The sequence below is a fragment of the Corvus kubaryi genome, unplaced genomic scaffold (assembly GCF_017639235.1).
Source record: "Corvus kubaryi isolate FWS band 111438036 unplaced genomic scaffold, C.kubaryi_AGA036_p1.0 65380, whole genome shotgun sequence".
NCBI lineage: Eukaryota > Metazoa > Chordata > Aves > Passeriformes > Corvidae > Corvus > Corvus kubaryi.
Genome location: NW_024581961.1, coordinates 103,660 through 116,158, shown reverse-complemented (window position 1 = coordinate 116,158; position 12,499 = coordinate 103,660). Strand labels below are relative to the sequence as shown.

Here is a 12,499-nt window from a genome sequence, read left to right as displayed (position 1 = left end):
CTAGAGAATTCTGATCCATTTACTAAATCAATTCCTGTTACCACAAAAGAACCACTAATGTGCTTCACGACAGTCTTCTAAGTAAGGAGCAAAAAAAAAAAAAAGGATGAATATGACCAATGTTCTATTTTAAAGTGTATTATATTAACATTTCATCAGCATTTACAGAAATATGAACCTTACAACAGTGCTGGACTTACTCAGCTTCAGCAAATAGAAAGAATCATTGCTCACTTGCTCCATGCACAAGCATGGAAACACACAGGCACATTCTCCTTTTTATTTAATTTCACTTCAGCAGAAATGTGCTTTCTGTGTAGAGTTTAAAAACTGCAAGTGGCTGCAGTGGAAAGCAGCAGCCAGTCTGTATAAATGGCTTATTCTGAGGAATTTCTGAAAGAAAAAACACTCAGTAGGTGCATTGTAATTAGCTGCTCTTTCTAGTTACCTCTTGACAAATGATGCATGCGGGTCTGGATGAGAGCCCAACTCTTGACCCATGCCACCACTACACACTTCAGTACTTCAAGCAGAAACCCCTAGCCTCAGCATTCTTTTCATTTTGCTTTTTCCAGAAACGTGGTGCTAGTAATGCACAACATGAGAATCAGAGATGATTAGCAAAGTTGGAATTCTTTCAGAAGTGCTTCATATAGCTGTGTCCTAAATATATCTGAGGAAAGTTTCCTGCCTTTGATTCCTTCCAAATATGTAGCATGTTTCAGGGCTCCATTCAAGGACAGAAGTACGTGGAAATACACAGGACAAACATTACTTCCACAATACTTAATGATACACTTTGGCAACATTTGTAAGCCAAAATGTTACAAATTTTACTTCCACAACACTTAATGATATGCTTTGGCAACATTTGTAAGCCTTTCAAACAGAAGATATTCTTGTGATCCTTACTTCAATATCGGCGATTATAAGCCGATTGAGAAATGCAACTTTTGCCACAAAAAGTACCCATAAAAATAAACATTTTTTTTGGATAGCACTTTACTGCCCCCTTTTGCACTTTAACATTAGAACAGGTTTCAATGTGAACATACATCTGAGAAACAGTGTGAAGATACGGGGTAAAACGACAGGGCATCATGGTTTAGTCACTAATACACTATCAGTCACTGCTTTAGGGACATCTTCCACTTCCCTACACTGCAAACAAATGAAACATCTAGCTTGCATTGTCCTTTATCTTCCATGGAAGAGATCAGTAATGGATGGTTTAAATTACTGTCTTCCATTGTAATCTGCATGTTTATGGGCAACTGGAAAAGAGGGGGATATTGCTCATTAACACTAGTTGTCTCTAGCATAATTTTCTAAAGCAAAGATCATCTGCAACTTGAATTCGGTTTATTCATCAGGATGACAAAGGGCTTTCCAGTCTGAGGCCATGCATACGTTAGCAATGCCTGAACTAAAAGGATGGGTGTATCCTTCAGAACAAAACTTCACAAACTGGCAGACAAGAATATTTTCATGAAAGGTGAAGACAAGAAGCCTAGACATTCAAATACCCTGCAAGCCTACAGGCATAAACCCGTTCTGCAACTCCGCACTGCAATTACAGTCAGTACAGAATCGACGTATGTCTGTGTGTGTCCACATAGATCTGCAAAAGGTAATAAATCTATAGTCTAGTGGCCAGTTATTTACAAAATACTAATTCATTATGACAGAGCCAGAGGGGGACCCATCCTGTACCAATCCTCGGCTGCCATTTGACAAAGTCCATGTGCTGCTGTGTACACTTACATTTAAACTTAATCCATTTTCCTCTGTCATCCTACAATTACAATACAAGTCACAATAATATTAAATTTCAGTGCCTACAGCATTGCACAATTGAACCATTACTGTAATGAAAACTGACTCCCTTTGATATTAACACTGGTGTTTTCTCTCATTTGCTAGCCATGAAATACAGGAAGAGACCAATGTTGTTTTAATTAAAGAATCGTTGTTGTTCAAAATATGCTACTGGGAATATTAAAGTAGTTCTTTGCTCTCATGGCAAAGATAATCAGGTATTTATATGGTTTGAATTTTGGGAAAAAAAATAAAAAAGGAAGTAAAATAATAAAAAAAAAAATCTGTGCCATGAATTCAGCATAACACAAAACCCCTGCTCTACTTGACTTGTGCTCACAGAGGCTGGGTGTGCCAAACCCAAGAGATGGCACTTTATTGAAAAGATGCAGAGCAGGAGTTAGCATGGAACAGAAAGTCAAACCAAACCATGTGTGTGTCTTACACAACTCACTAAAGCCTTTGCTTATAGAAAGCTAACAGAGAGCAGCTGGCATTTGCCAAAGAACTACTTTTTGAAAAGTGCAAACCAGATTGTTCTACTGCTATGCTATTCTGTGCTCTTCTCTACCATTCCTTTTAGAAAAACAAATGTCTTATGTCAGCCACAATATAAGGATGCCAATCAAAGTTTGCAGTCTTCCTTCTCTTAACTACAGTTTGCTCACACCTGTACAGTCTTGTTTCAAAGACATGCTCCAAGCAAAGTCTATAAAAGAGGGAGGGGACTGTCTTGTTAGTTGATGAGACATTAATAATCGGTGATTATATCTCCAATTCTAAGACAAAATTTCATCTGCTTTGCAGTTGCTAGAAAATATATTATTGCATACCATTTGCCTGCATAAGTAAACACTGGAAGTAGAACAAATTGTTAACTCACAACTTTCAGGAAAAGTTATGCCAAATCAGTAACAGAATTGTACAACAAACCTATTTTGGCAAATCATTTTTATGCCAAGGAGAAAATGACCTTGAGCAAAAATCCAAATGGGAGATCTACAATCAGTCTGCACTTGCTTCTTACATGAAACCCAAGATTCAGCCACTCACAAGCACAGAGATCCTGTGTTCTTACACGAAGTACCAACTTTTCCAAGGTTTGACTGACGTGCAGAAGCAGAATAAAACCAGGTGGCCACAGCCGCCTTCAAGGCAGTAGTAATATCTGACCTATGAAGAAACAGCTTTTGGCCCACTACAAGGTCTGAGCCTCTGAAATGAAGCTAAACTGACACTGGAGTAGTTTAAAAACTTCTGTAATCTTCCAAAAGGGTATTTGACACAACTGGGATCCCTGCCCCAGATGGAAGAGTCCATTGGAGGAGTTCAGCAGAAAGCTGGGGACAACAGGAGATCCTGCCACTCAGTTTTAACCCATTGCCCTGCACTCATGAGACCCTGACATTTGGTTCAGCCTCTACTGCAGGGAGGCTCAGCCAGTGCACCCCTCATAAACCAGGCCCTCTCTTGCGGGGTGAAACCTGGGCTCTTGGGAACAGCCGGGTCACATCCAGTGATCAGTTGTCAGCAGAAATGTGCTGCTGGAATTACACCAGACTAAGCTAAAAAAAGCACCAAAAAATCAGTTGAAGCAGAGCTACCTGTGCAGCCAGACTCCAGAGGCACAGCTGATGGATCTGCTTGAGGTCCCAGCTGGCACAAGGGATACACTGACTATCGGCAAGCTGTACATCTCTTTCCAAATGCAGACAGGGCTGTAGCTTCTGACATTATTTTCTGATTTAAAAAAACACAACGAAGCCTTGGAGAGACCTGTATTTGTCCAACCCCAAAAAACCTCTTCACACTGGCCTTGCTTCAAGACAGCTCATGCTTAATTTGTCCTGCTTCAGCAGAAATATTCAGCATTCAGCACATGCTCGACATGAGCTTTTCTGAATAAGGATAGTTTCCCAAGTCACACTGTAGGAGCACAGTGCAGTCCTGCTTGCCCTGGTGTCACACATTGATCCACAGAACAGAAGACTACAATAAGCTATAAATTTAAGATTTGGCTTTTGGTTTTCTTCAAGAGGTGCCTGAAAACTGTCTGATAGAAAGAATGATTATCACTAAAAATCACCTTTTAAGTATTTTTCAGGCAGTGAAGTAATCAGTCTGCCAATGTGACTTTCCCTGTTCAGCTAATCTATATAGCTCAGCCATACCCTGGAAAAAGAAACCCCCCAAAAAACTGAAGGTCAAGTGTTGTGCAGTGATTAAGCTATACTGCTTCTGAACTAAACTGAAATTAATTAAACATGAAGAAAGCAACTCAAGTGTGGACAGAGAATGCTACGGGACTGCAAATCCTCAAAAGGAGTCAAGATGTTCCCAACTCCAAATTTACACTTTTATCCAGTCAGGTATAGAAACCAACTGCTGCTCAGGCAGTAGGTAAGCAGATGGCAAGCACCAAGCAAAAATGAAACTGCGAAACGATGCACCACTCGAGGAGTCAGAAGAAGCGCAGTTATGTGTGCTTCCACCAGTGCTTGCTGCATAGGTTCCTTAAACAAACTGCTTCAAACTTGCAGAACATCAAAAGCCAGATGGGTCTTCCTGAATGAATCCGCAGGCAAGGAGCCAGGATTCCCGTTTGCTGCAGAAATAGGCCTGGGCTTGATTTGAGTCTTCTTAACTCTGACAGGCTGGAGTCTGGCAGAACTCCCAATCCAAAATAAACAGCATTCAAGTGAGACTGGGCTTTAACTAACAATAATAATAATGATAATAAAATTTCAAATCACTCTTATTAGCTTTAAAACGCATTTCCCTTTACAGTGCAGTGTTCACCTTTCCCACCGCTGTTCTCTGGTTTGGGTATCTAAATAAATGCCCTATTCAAACAAAAAGTAAGAAAACAGTGAGAAGCAATTGGCAGCATCACAAATTTTTCAGCCTAACATTATCATTTCACCATCGAGCCTATCCTGCTGTGTAAAACAAGCCAAATAATTTCTTGTTTTCCGTTGACATGTGTAAAACTTGACTTTTCTTTAAAGAGTACAAAGCTCTGATTGTACCAAATAAAGTTTTGTAAATCCTATTTTAGCCATCACCCATGAGACATTTTAAAAGAACACTATAGGTAGGAAACCCATCTTATAGTTATGTATGTGTCATCCATGAGGAATGATTCACCTAGCAACACAGTCCTCTACCAGCCTTTATCTTTTTTGGCTTGGAACTTATGTTTAAAACCAGAAGAAAGCATAGACTATTACATCAAAGTTTAAATCAGCTGCATTATAATTATCATGCTGATACCGCAATAAACACTGGGTGTTGGCTGGCCAGGATTGCCAAAAAAGATAGAGGTCCTGCCCTTATTTGCTGTCTTTGACAATGTATATAATCACATCAAAGGAAAGTTCTTTGCATCACAGCTAACAGAAAAAAAAAAAAATATCTGTATGTTCTCTTTCCTAAACAATAGATTTTTTTCATTACAAGAAAATTTCAATTTTGCCTATAATGAAAAATAATCATAATGTAAAGCCCTTGAAGGCTTGCAGGACTTGCAGTACTCACTGAAACCACTGGAGGTGTTTTCATGAAGTTGAACAGAAGCTAGATAGGCTAAGATTAAACCTGAATTTACAAGGACAAAAATGGTAACAACAACAAAAAAAAACCAACCCAGATAATTCAAAATGACACTGAAGACACTGCAAGTTGAGGAAATTTCTGTGTGCACATTTTATCGTTTTGGGTCTCAAGATCTATCTGGGGGTGAAGGAGCAATGCAAAATTGTTTTTTGTTCTGCCATTTTATTTTCATACTTGGCTTCCAGAAACATACTGAGCTCAGTGTACACGTTTTCTCAAAGCCTGTCCACTCTTCAGTGTTCGGGAGTGTTTTTCCCATTTAGGGAACAGGAGTGCAAACTGCAAAATCTCTGTTTTAAAATACACCTTCGAGTTTGTATCAGTGAAAACTCCTTAAGGAGGGGGGAACCTGGCGGGGAAAGACTCTGGACGCAGGAAGAGCTGGGGTGCACTGTCCAGGATGCTCTCCATAGATGATTCCCCATTTCTACCTGTGCCCTGCCAAACCTGTCCGGCCTTATCTGTGACATTTTCTGAAATGTGACATGACAGGCAGGTTCGAAAGCTAAACGTTGGATAATGGTGGGCAAACAAAGGACATCGGTTTTTGCATTATTTCTTTAATTACTTTAACCCTTGTTCGAACAGAAAGCATAAGGCCAGAGTAATTCAGCTTCCCCCTTTGTCATTTGCCTGCCATAAATATGCACCAGTCTGCATTTGAAAAGCTGAAGGAGGCCGCAAGCTTGCTGGACATTTATCATGCTCTGTTCCCTGTTAACAAGCAAATACTTTAGTTGAATGGCCCATTAGCAATCATTGTCAAATGCAGAATGCAAGGTGCTTGGATGTGACCGGCCTGTAAATTAGATGAGGTTGCCCCTGCGCTTTGGAGAATTTCAGCAAATGAATTGGACCTTTTGCTAGAGATTTGTGAAGGTTAAATTTCAAGACCGGAAACCCATCTGAGCACTTCAGGCCCTGTATATTCTGCCAATCTGTCCGGCTCCCTATATGCATTTATTTTTCATTTGTTAAATCACATCAGCATCAGCAGCTTGACAGTTTGGGGTCTGGAGTTCCCTTTTCAGTCAGAATTCTGAAGATTTCCAGCATACTATGGGATAGGGTAAGAATGATAAATTCAAGCATGTAATTAACATCTTTATATAAAAAAAAACCCTGGAATAATCAAACAAACAAACAAACAAAACACCCAATCCACTTTAAAAGTGTCCAACCACTGCCAAACAAACAGCATGAATTCCATTTTGCCGAGCTCATCCCAGGCTCATTCCCACTGAAGAAAGACACAACTGTTATTGCAGGCTTCGGTGTTTTTCCCCCTTGTGTCTAGACTGCGCTTAACAAATGCAGAGTGCTTTCTTCTCCCCTTTTCGCAGACAAATGAACAGGCAATAAAGTAGATATTTCTCATTTGAATCGTACCCCTGATTTGCAATGTAATACTGACTTTAAGTTGTGGGCGTTCAGGGTTGTCAGTTGGGTAGAAAAGCAAGTATTAACTATTTAAAGGCTCCTTAAGAGAAAAAGCAAGGAAAACCACATCCAAGTAGCTGCACTAGAAGAGGTATTTACTACCTTTACAGCTGCGGATCACTTAAAATAAGTGATGAAACAATAGCTATATTGTCTGCCGGCTGAACTCAAGGGGCTAACAGCAAACTCATCCCAGTGATTGTAAGCTGTCCGGGGAGGAGGAGGGGAATGGGGAGGAGACAGATGCTTATCTCATTCATTTCTAGATTTCAGCCAGCCTTTTGGAAATAAACACCACCTAGAGACTGAGCCAGAGCCATTCGGTTATCTGCAGCTTGACTGGTAAATAAGAATGGATGCTGGTTTGTTTGTGGTTGTTCGGGTTTTGTTGGGTTTTTTTGTTGTTGTTGTTTTTTGGGGGTTTTTGGTTTTTTTCTTCTTTTATATTTTTGCAGGATAGGAAACACAAGAGATGCTGAAGTATCACCTGGCTGAGGCACAGACAATGCAGCATGTTTATCTTTGCTGCTCCCATGGAGTGCGAGATGGAGACCACAAACTAAAACACAGCTGAAATCAAAAGGTCTCTGTTTTCCTTCCAGATAACCCCAGTCCTACCTATCCCCTCTGTTCTCTGTGCCTTGCCAGCATGCTCCTGCCCGAAGCCCAAATAGATTAAGGCAACAAACCCCAAGCGCAGCCAATTCTTCAGAAAGGCTGCTGCTAGGGCAGGAGTTAAAAAGGAAAATCTTCCACACCTCACAATTGCAGCCATCTCGAGTTTTAATCGGCCCCCATCTTGGCAAAAAGCAGTAAATGAAATCTATCTTTACCATATTATACACCACCAATGAGCAAGAACTGAGCAGCTTTTCTTCACCGCTCCAACCACCCCAAGCCACAAGTAGGCCTTTCATAGTTCCTAATCCCGGCCCCCAAGTTTTGTGCAGTTCTCACATAATACCTTACAGCCCGGAGCAAGGCCCTTAGTTTATAACACCCCTTTCAGAGACGTCTCATTTCTAACATCAAGCTAATCTATATGTTGCCATGGCATCACCCTTTATCTGCCTTTACATCTTATGAACTGCATGGATTTACCACATTATTTTTATCTGAAAGACAGAAAATGGTGGTTTTATTGCCATACAATCAGATTACTGCTGCTAGTTTCTCTATGCCTTTTTACCATACTTCAATCAAAAGGGATCAGTTTCTTTATACTCTGCCCTTGATTTACATTACATCTGTAAAGACCTAGTCTGGGTTGTAATCCCCTTATTAACTATGACCAGGGTTGATTTGCCTAAAAATAAAAGCAAATTGTGTCAGACCTTTTCACTTTGTTTTTGATTCGGAACTACAAAATGGATTACTAAAGAAATCTTCAGAGTTCACACGGCTGGTATAGTACTGAATTTAAAATGAGAATTAAACAAGTTAAACATGGGAGCTGTGTCAACGGTTTACATTTTCCATCATGGGAGAAAGGCTGAACTGCATTTGTCTTTGTGTTCTCTGGCTTTAAGGAGACAATGAAGCCACAGGAGTTTTTTCCAAGCTCTTCTAACACTGTCCATTTGCCATCCTCCCTTCCTCTGCTTTTCCATGCAATTCCTCCACAAACTCTTCTCCCTTGCTGCTCCCTTCCCTAACCACCCCAAAAAAAACCTCCCCTCCCTCAAGACAACAGTGTCTTAGTTAAAAGTCTACATTCTGTGGCACTGAGTATTTTAATCAAAATATTTCAAGCAGTTTAACATTCCTATGTAAGTTTTCACAACGCCTCACAAAGAATGAGCTCATAAGCAAATCCATGTAGATGTATGATAAATGACCAGAAAAACAGGTTTCTTTATGTCAGCAGCCAAGGCAGACATTAGGCACACATGAATAACATTTTAATCACTATTTTTTTTCTCAGAAGAACACTTTCTTCTCATTTGCAACAAGCAATTTCAAGTACTGCAGGTTTGCACGGTGCATGAAGACTAGATCATAAAGGAAAAAAAGGTCCCCAAAGGAGGCCTGCCTGTGGCTGCTGCACAGGGCTGAAAGGCCTGTCCTTGCCAGCGTGTCAGAGCAGTCACCTCAGCTCCTCCACTCCTGATTTCCCATGCCAGGAACCTTGACCGAATTTGAGAGGATCCAGAGTGTCACACCTCAAGCAATGTGATCTCCTTATAATAAAAGAGGGAAGAGAAAAAAAGGAAAAAAAAAGAAAAGAAAGGAGAGGGAGGCATTCTGCGTGTGGGAAGAGGGAGAACTTAAGTGATTTTAGCATGACTTTTAGTCACTGCCTTTCTAAAGGCAATTACTTCATTAAACAAAGTGAAATAACGTAACACAGCTTACAGATAACATGCTTTAAGATAATTGCTATAAATAATATAGCAATTATACTCTACATATAAAAAGGATGGGGAAAATAACAAGAAATTGGCCTTCAGTTTATTCTGAATTCATTTTCCTAATTCACTTGTGCTTCAGAGACCTGGCTACAAATGCTAGAGCTATCAAATGGACTGACTGGAAGCCACCACTTGCTCCATGTATTAGCACGCCAAGTGTCAACAGCTATGTTTTGGGTACAATTTAGGAGCATGTGTTTAAACCATTTTAACCTTCCACTCCTGTTTCTTCAGCTTGAAGCTGTAATTGCTTAGGCTAGAAAGTGTAGTCCCACAGCACAGGACTCCCAAATAAATTCTTGTCTAGCTGAGAGGCTCCCAAACATGTTGTGAGATACCGTTTTAGCAAGCTCTTTGTGCTCTGGCTGGCTTGCCCGTCCTGTGAAACAAGGGCTGTCCATTACCTACAGTTTATCATCCTGACAAAATGTGAGGAATGTGGATGTGAAAGCACTAACAATTCCACCCCTGGTGCTTTCTCCTTTTTTTCTCTCTGTATTAAAACAGACAAGATTAACCCAAATGCAAACTGCAGAGCATAGTTCAAGGGGCTATTCAATCGGTAGTGAATGTGCATTTGTTTACCTACAAAAATAAGAATTTCAGACACAATGAGAAGCAGACTAGTCTGTATGCTACTGAATAGAACATTTAACAGGGTCATCAATTGTAGTTTATTTTATCAGTTTCTGACATGTTAGCATTCATTCAGAGGCGGGCTGTGAAATATCCCATATATAACTGGTTATCAGAGGGAGAGAAAAACAGCTATATAATCTAACTTAATCAGTGTCAAAGGCACCACTTATGTGGATAACCTTCCACATGTCACTAAGGAGAACCGCCTTGCTTCCCAGCCTATAGCACACAGGGAAATAGTGACACTTAGACATAAGCGATGCTTTTTTGAATGAGATTTCCCTACTGCTTCACCAAAAGGCACCCCATAACATTACGTGTGGTCCTGCATGTCAAAGGCAGTGCTGAGCCCTTGTGAGGTGAAACTGAGGTAATCCATGCTATCTGCATACATTGTTTGTCTTGGCAGAAACAACACAGGCAGAAAGTCTCCCGTTAAAAAGTGTCAACAGGAGTTAGACCTAGTGTAATTTTTCCTCTGTGTTTTCAAGATCAGGTGACCTAAAGTTCTTCAGATGATAAGTCTATAAGGTCTACCTAGACCATCTGCAACAATGATGTTTAGCCTCCCAAGCAATAAAGTCACAGGCATAATTATTTTATGGAGGTCACTTCAATCTCGTGATTTGGTCAAGGCAATAAAGCAGATCTCTAAAGAGGTAGGGGGGAAACAGGGGAGAGAGCTGTGTGTTCAAGTAGCTACCGCGTGCTCTCCATCCCAGCCACCTGCTAAAAATTATAACCTCTAGACTTCAGTGCAAAACCAATTCAGTTTATATGTTCACCTTAACCTAAAATTTATTATTTCGTACTTTATATTAACCTAACAACTTCTCCCACCATTTAATTGCCTACCAGTTCAGTAGATTTATGTGTTGAGACTTTCAACAGAGTTAAATGCACAGATTCCCTGAATAAATTAACCAGCACGAAAGACAGTTATTATTTCAAACCTAGAAAGGAGCTTTATTATTATACCATGCCAAGATCTATTCAACAGCTTTACTTCCCAAGCTAACATTCAGCTTGAATTCAGAGTGAGGACAACCTTATCTAAGGAGAAATTATTCAGGATCCTTCAGGCAAACAAGTGTGAGAAGAATTAGCAAGAAATCCTGCTCTGAGAAGTGGAGCAGCCTCACCAGCAGCAGTATGAGGAATGCATTTGCAAGCCTCCTCAAACTCCAGGCCTCCAAGAGGCCTATAAATCACTAGCCCCAGCAATTGAAAAGACTAATTTTAATAGTGTACTTCTTCACTGTGGTGATTAAGCCTCAATGAATCACTCAAGAAAATTCAATTACATCAGCAACACAACCTATTTTTAAGCGCGCATTTAAGTTGAAAAAGTAATTAGATATTATCATTAGATCTACCATTAACAACATTCAAACCTTTTTTGTAATCAAACAGTTTAGAGTTAACTAAATGGAAACACAAATCGTGTTTCACAAAAGAAGCATATCCCCAGGCTCTGTGAGATGGGCTGAATTCAGCTGCTCGGATCCTTTCGTTTCACTGATGGCTAATAAAAGCGATCAAGGTAAGCTAAAAAAAAAAGCGAAAGCAGGTTGGGGCTGGCAGAGGAGAGCCCCGAGCAGCCGGCTCTTCTGCTTTGGAAGAGTGACCTCTGTAGGCATACACTCAGCGAGGGCTAGGATGCAAAAGCATTCCCCTCCCTCCTAGGCCGAGCCAAGGCTGTTTTCCACCAGCACAGCAGGCCCACTCCTGCAATGCAACCCCAGCTCTCAGCCTTTGCCTTTCGAGAGCCTAAACAGCCTTATAAAGCCCGCTTTATAACCGGCCAGGCCGCTTTATCCTCTGATGTGATGCCGTGCCTTTCTTAAGCCAAAGAAAGGCTTTAACCATGCAGCATCATGGAAGTGATGAACCAGTGACTAGAGATAAAGTTAATTTTAACAGGCTTCCCACCTGGTGCATATACAAAATAAGCATTTGTGAATCAATATTACAAATAAAGACTCGAAATTGAGCCACCCACAGCGCTCCTGCCGGTTTCTTTCTTTTTTTTTTTAGATTCTTTTTCTTTAACAAAGATGAAGAAACTTCTCAGTAAAGAGAAGCAGAGCAAGTATTAAAAAATAATACAGGCAGAAATCTGTGGTGATTTTTTTTTTCCTTCAGTGAAAACAACAGTAGATAATAATGAATGTAAGGCAAGGCTACTTGGTAAACTCGAGGTGGTACTCCTAACTCAAACTTTAAAATCTTCCTCAAACTCCCAGAGATCCTGCCACCTGCGCAGGATTAATCCCTGATCCAGGAAATACTCCATTCATACTTGTCTCATCACCACCTAACATTTCCTCTACAAACTCCCCCGGGAAAAGAAAACATGTACTTACTGGACTTAATGGGAAATTCTAACTTCAATTAACACATTGCATATGGTTTGATTTTATATATATACACATATAACTGAAGATAAAGCATACATACAAAAAAAAATTTCAATCCACTTCTGCTTTAAAATTCCCTTAACTCACTAGAGATTACTTCTTCCTATCGTGATTTTTGTTCTTCAGACTAGTGATTCTAATCACAAAGGTTCAGAG

The 12,499-nt window shown here is 40.3% G+C and overlaps 1 protein-coding gene across 1 annotated transcript in view; it reads right to left on the bottom strand.

Moving 5' to 3' along the window:
• Positions 1-12,499, bottom strand: part of LOC121673397 (ephrin-B2) — a 45,706-nt gene that overhangs the window by 31,123 nt on the left and 2,084 nt on the right. The window lies entirely within an intron of this gene.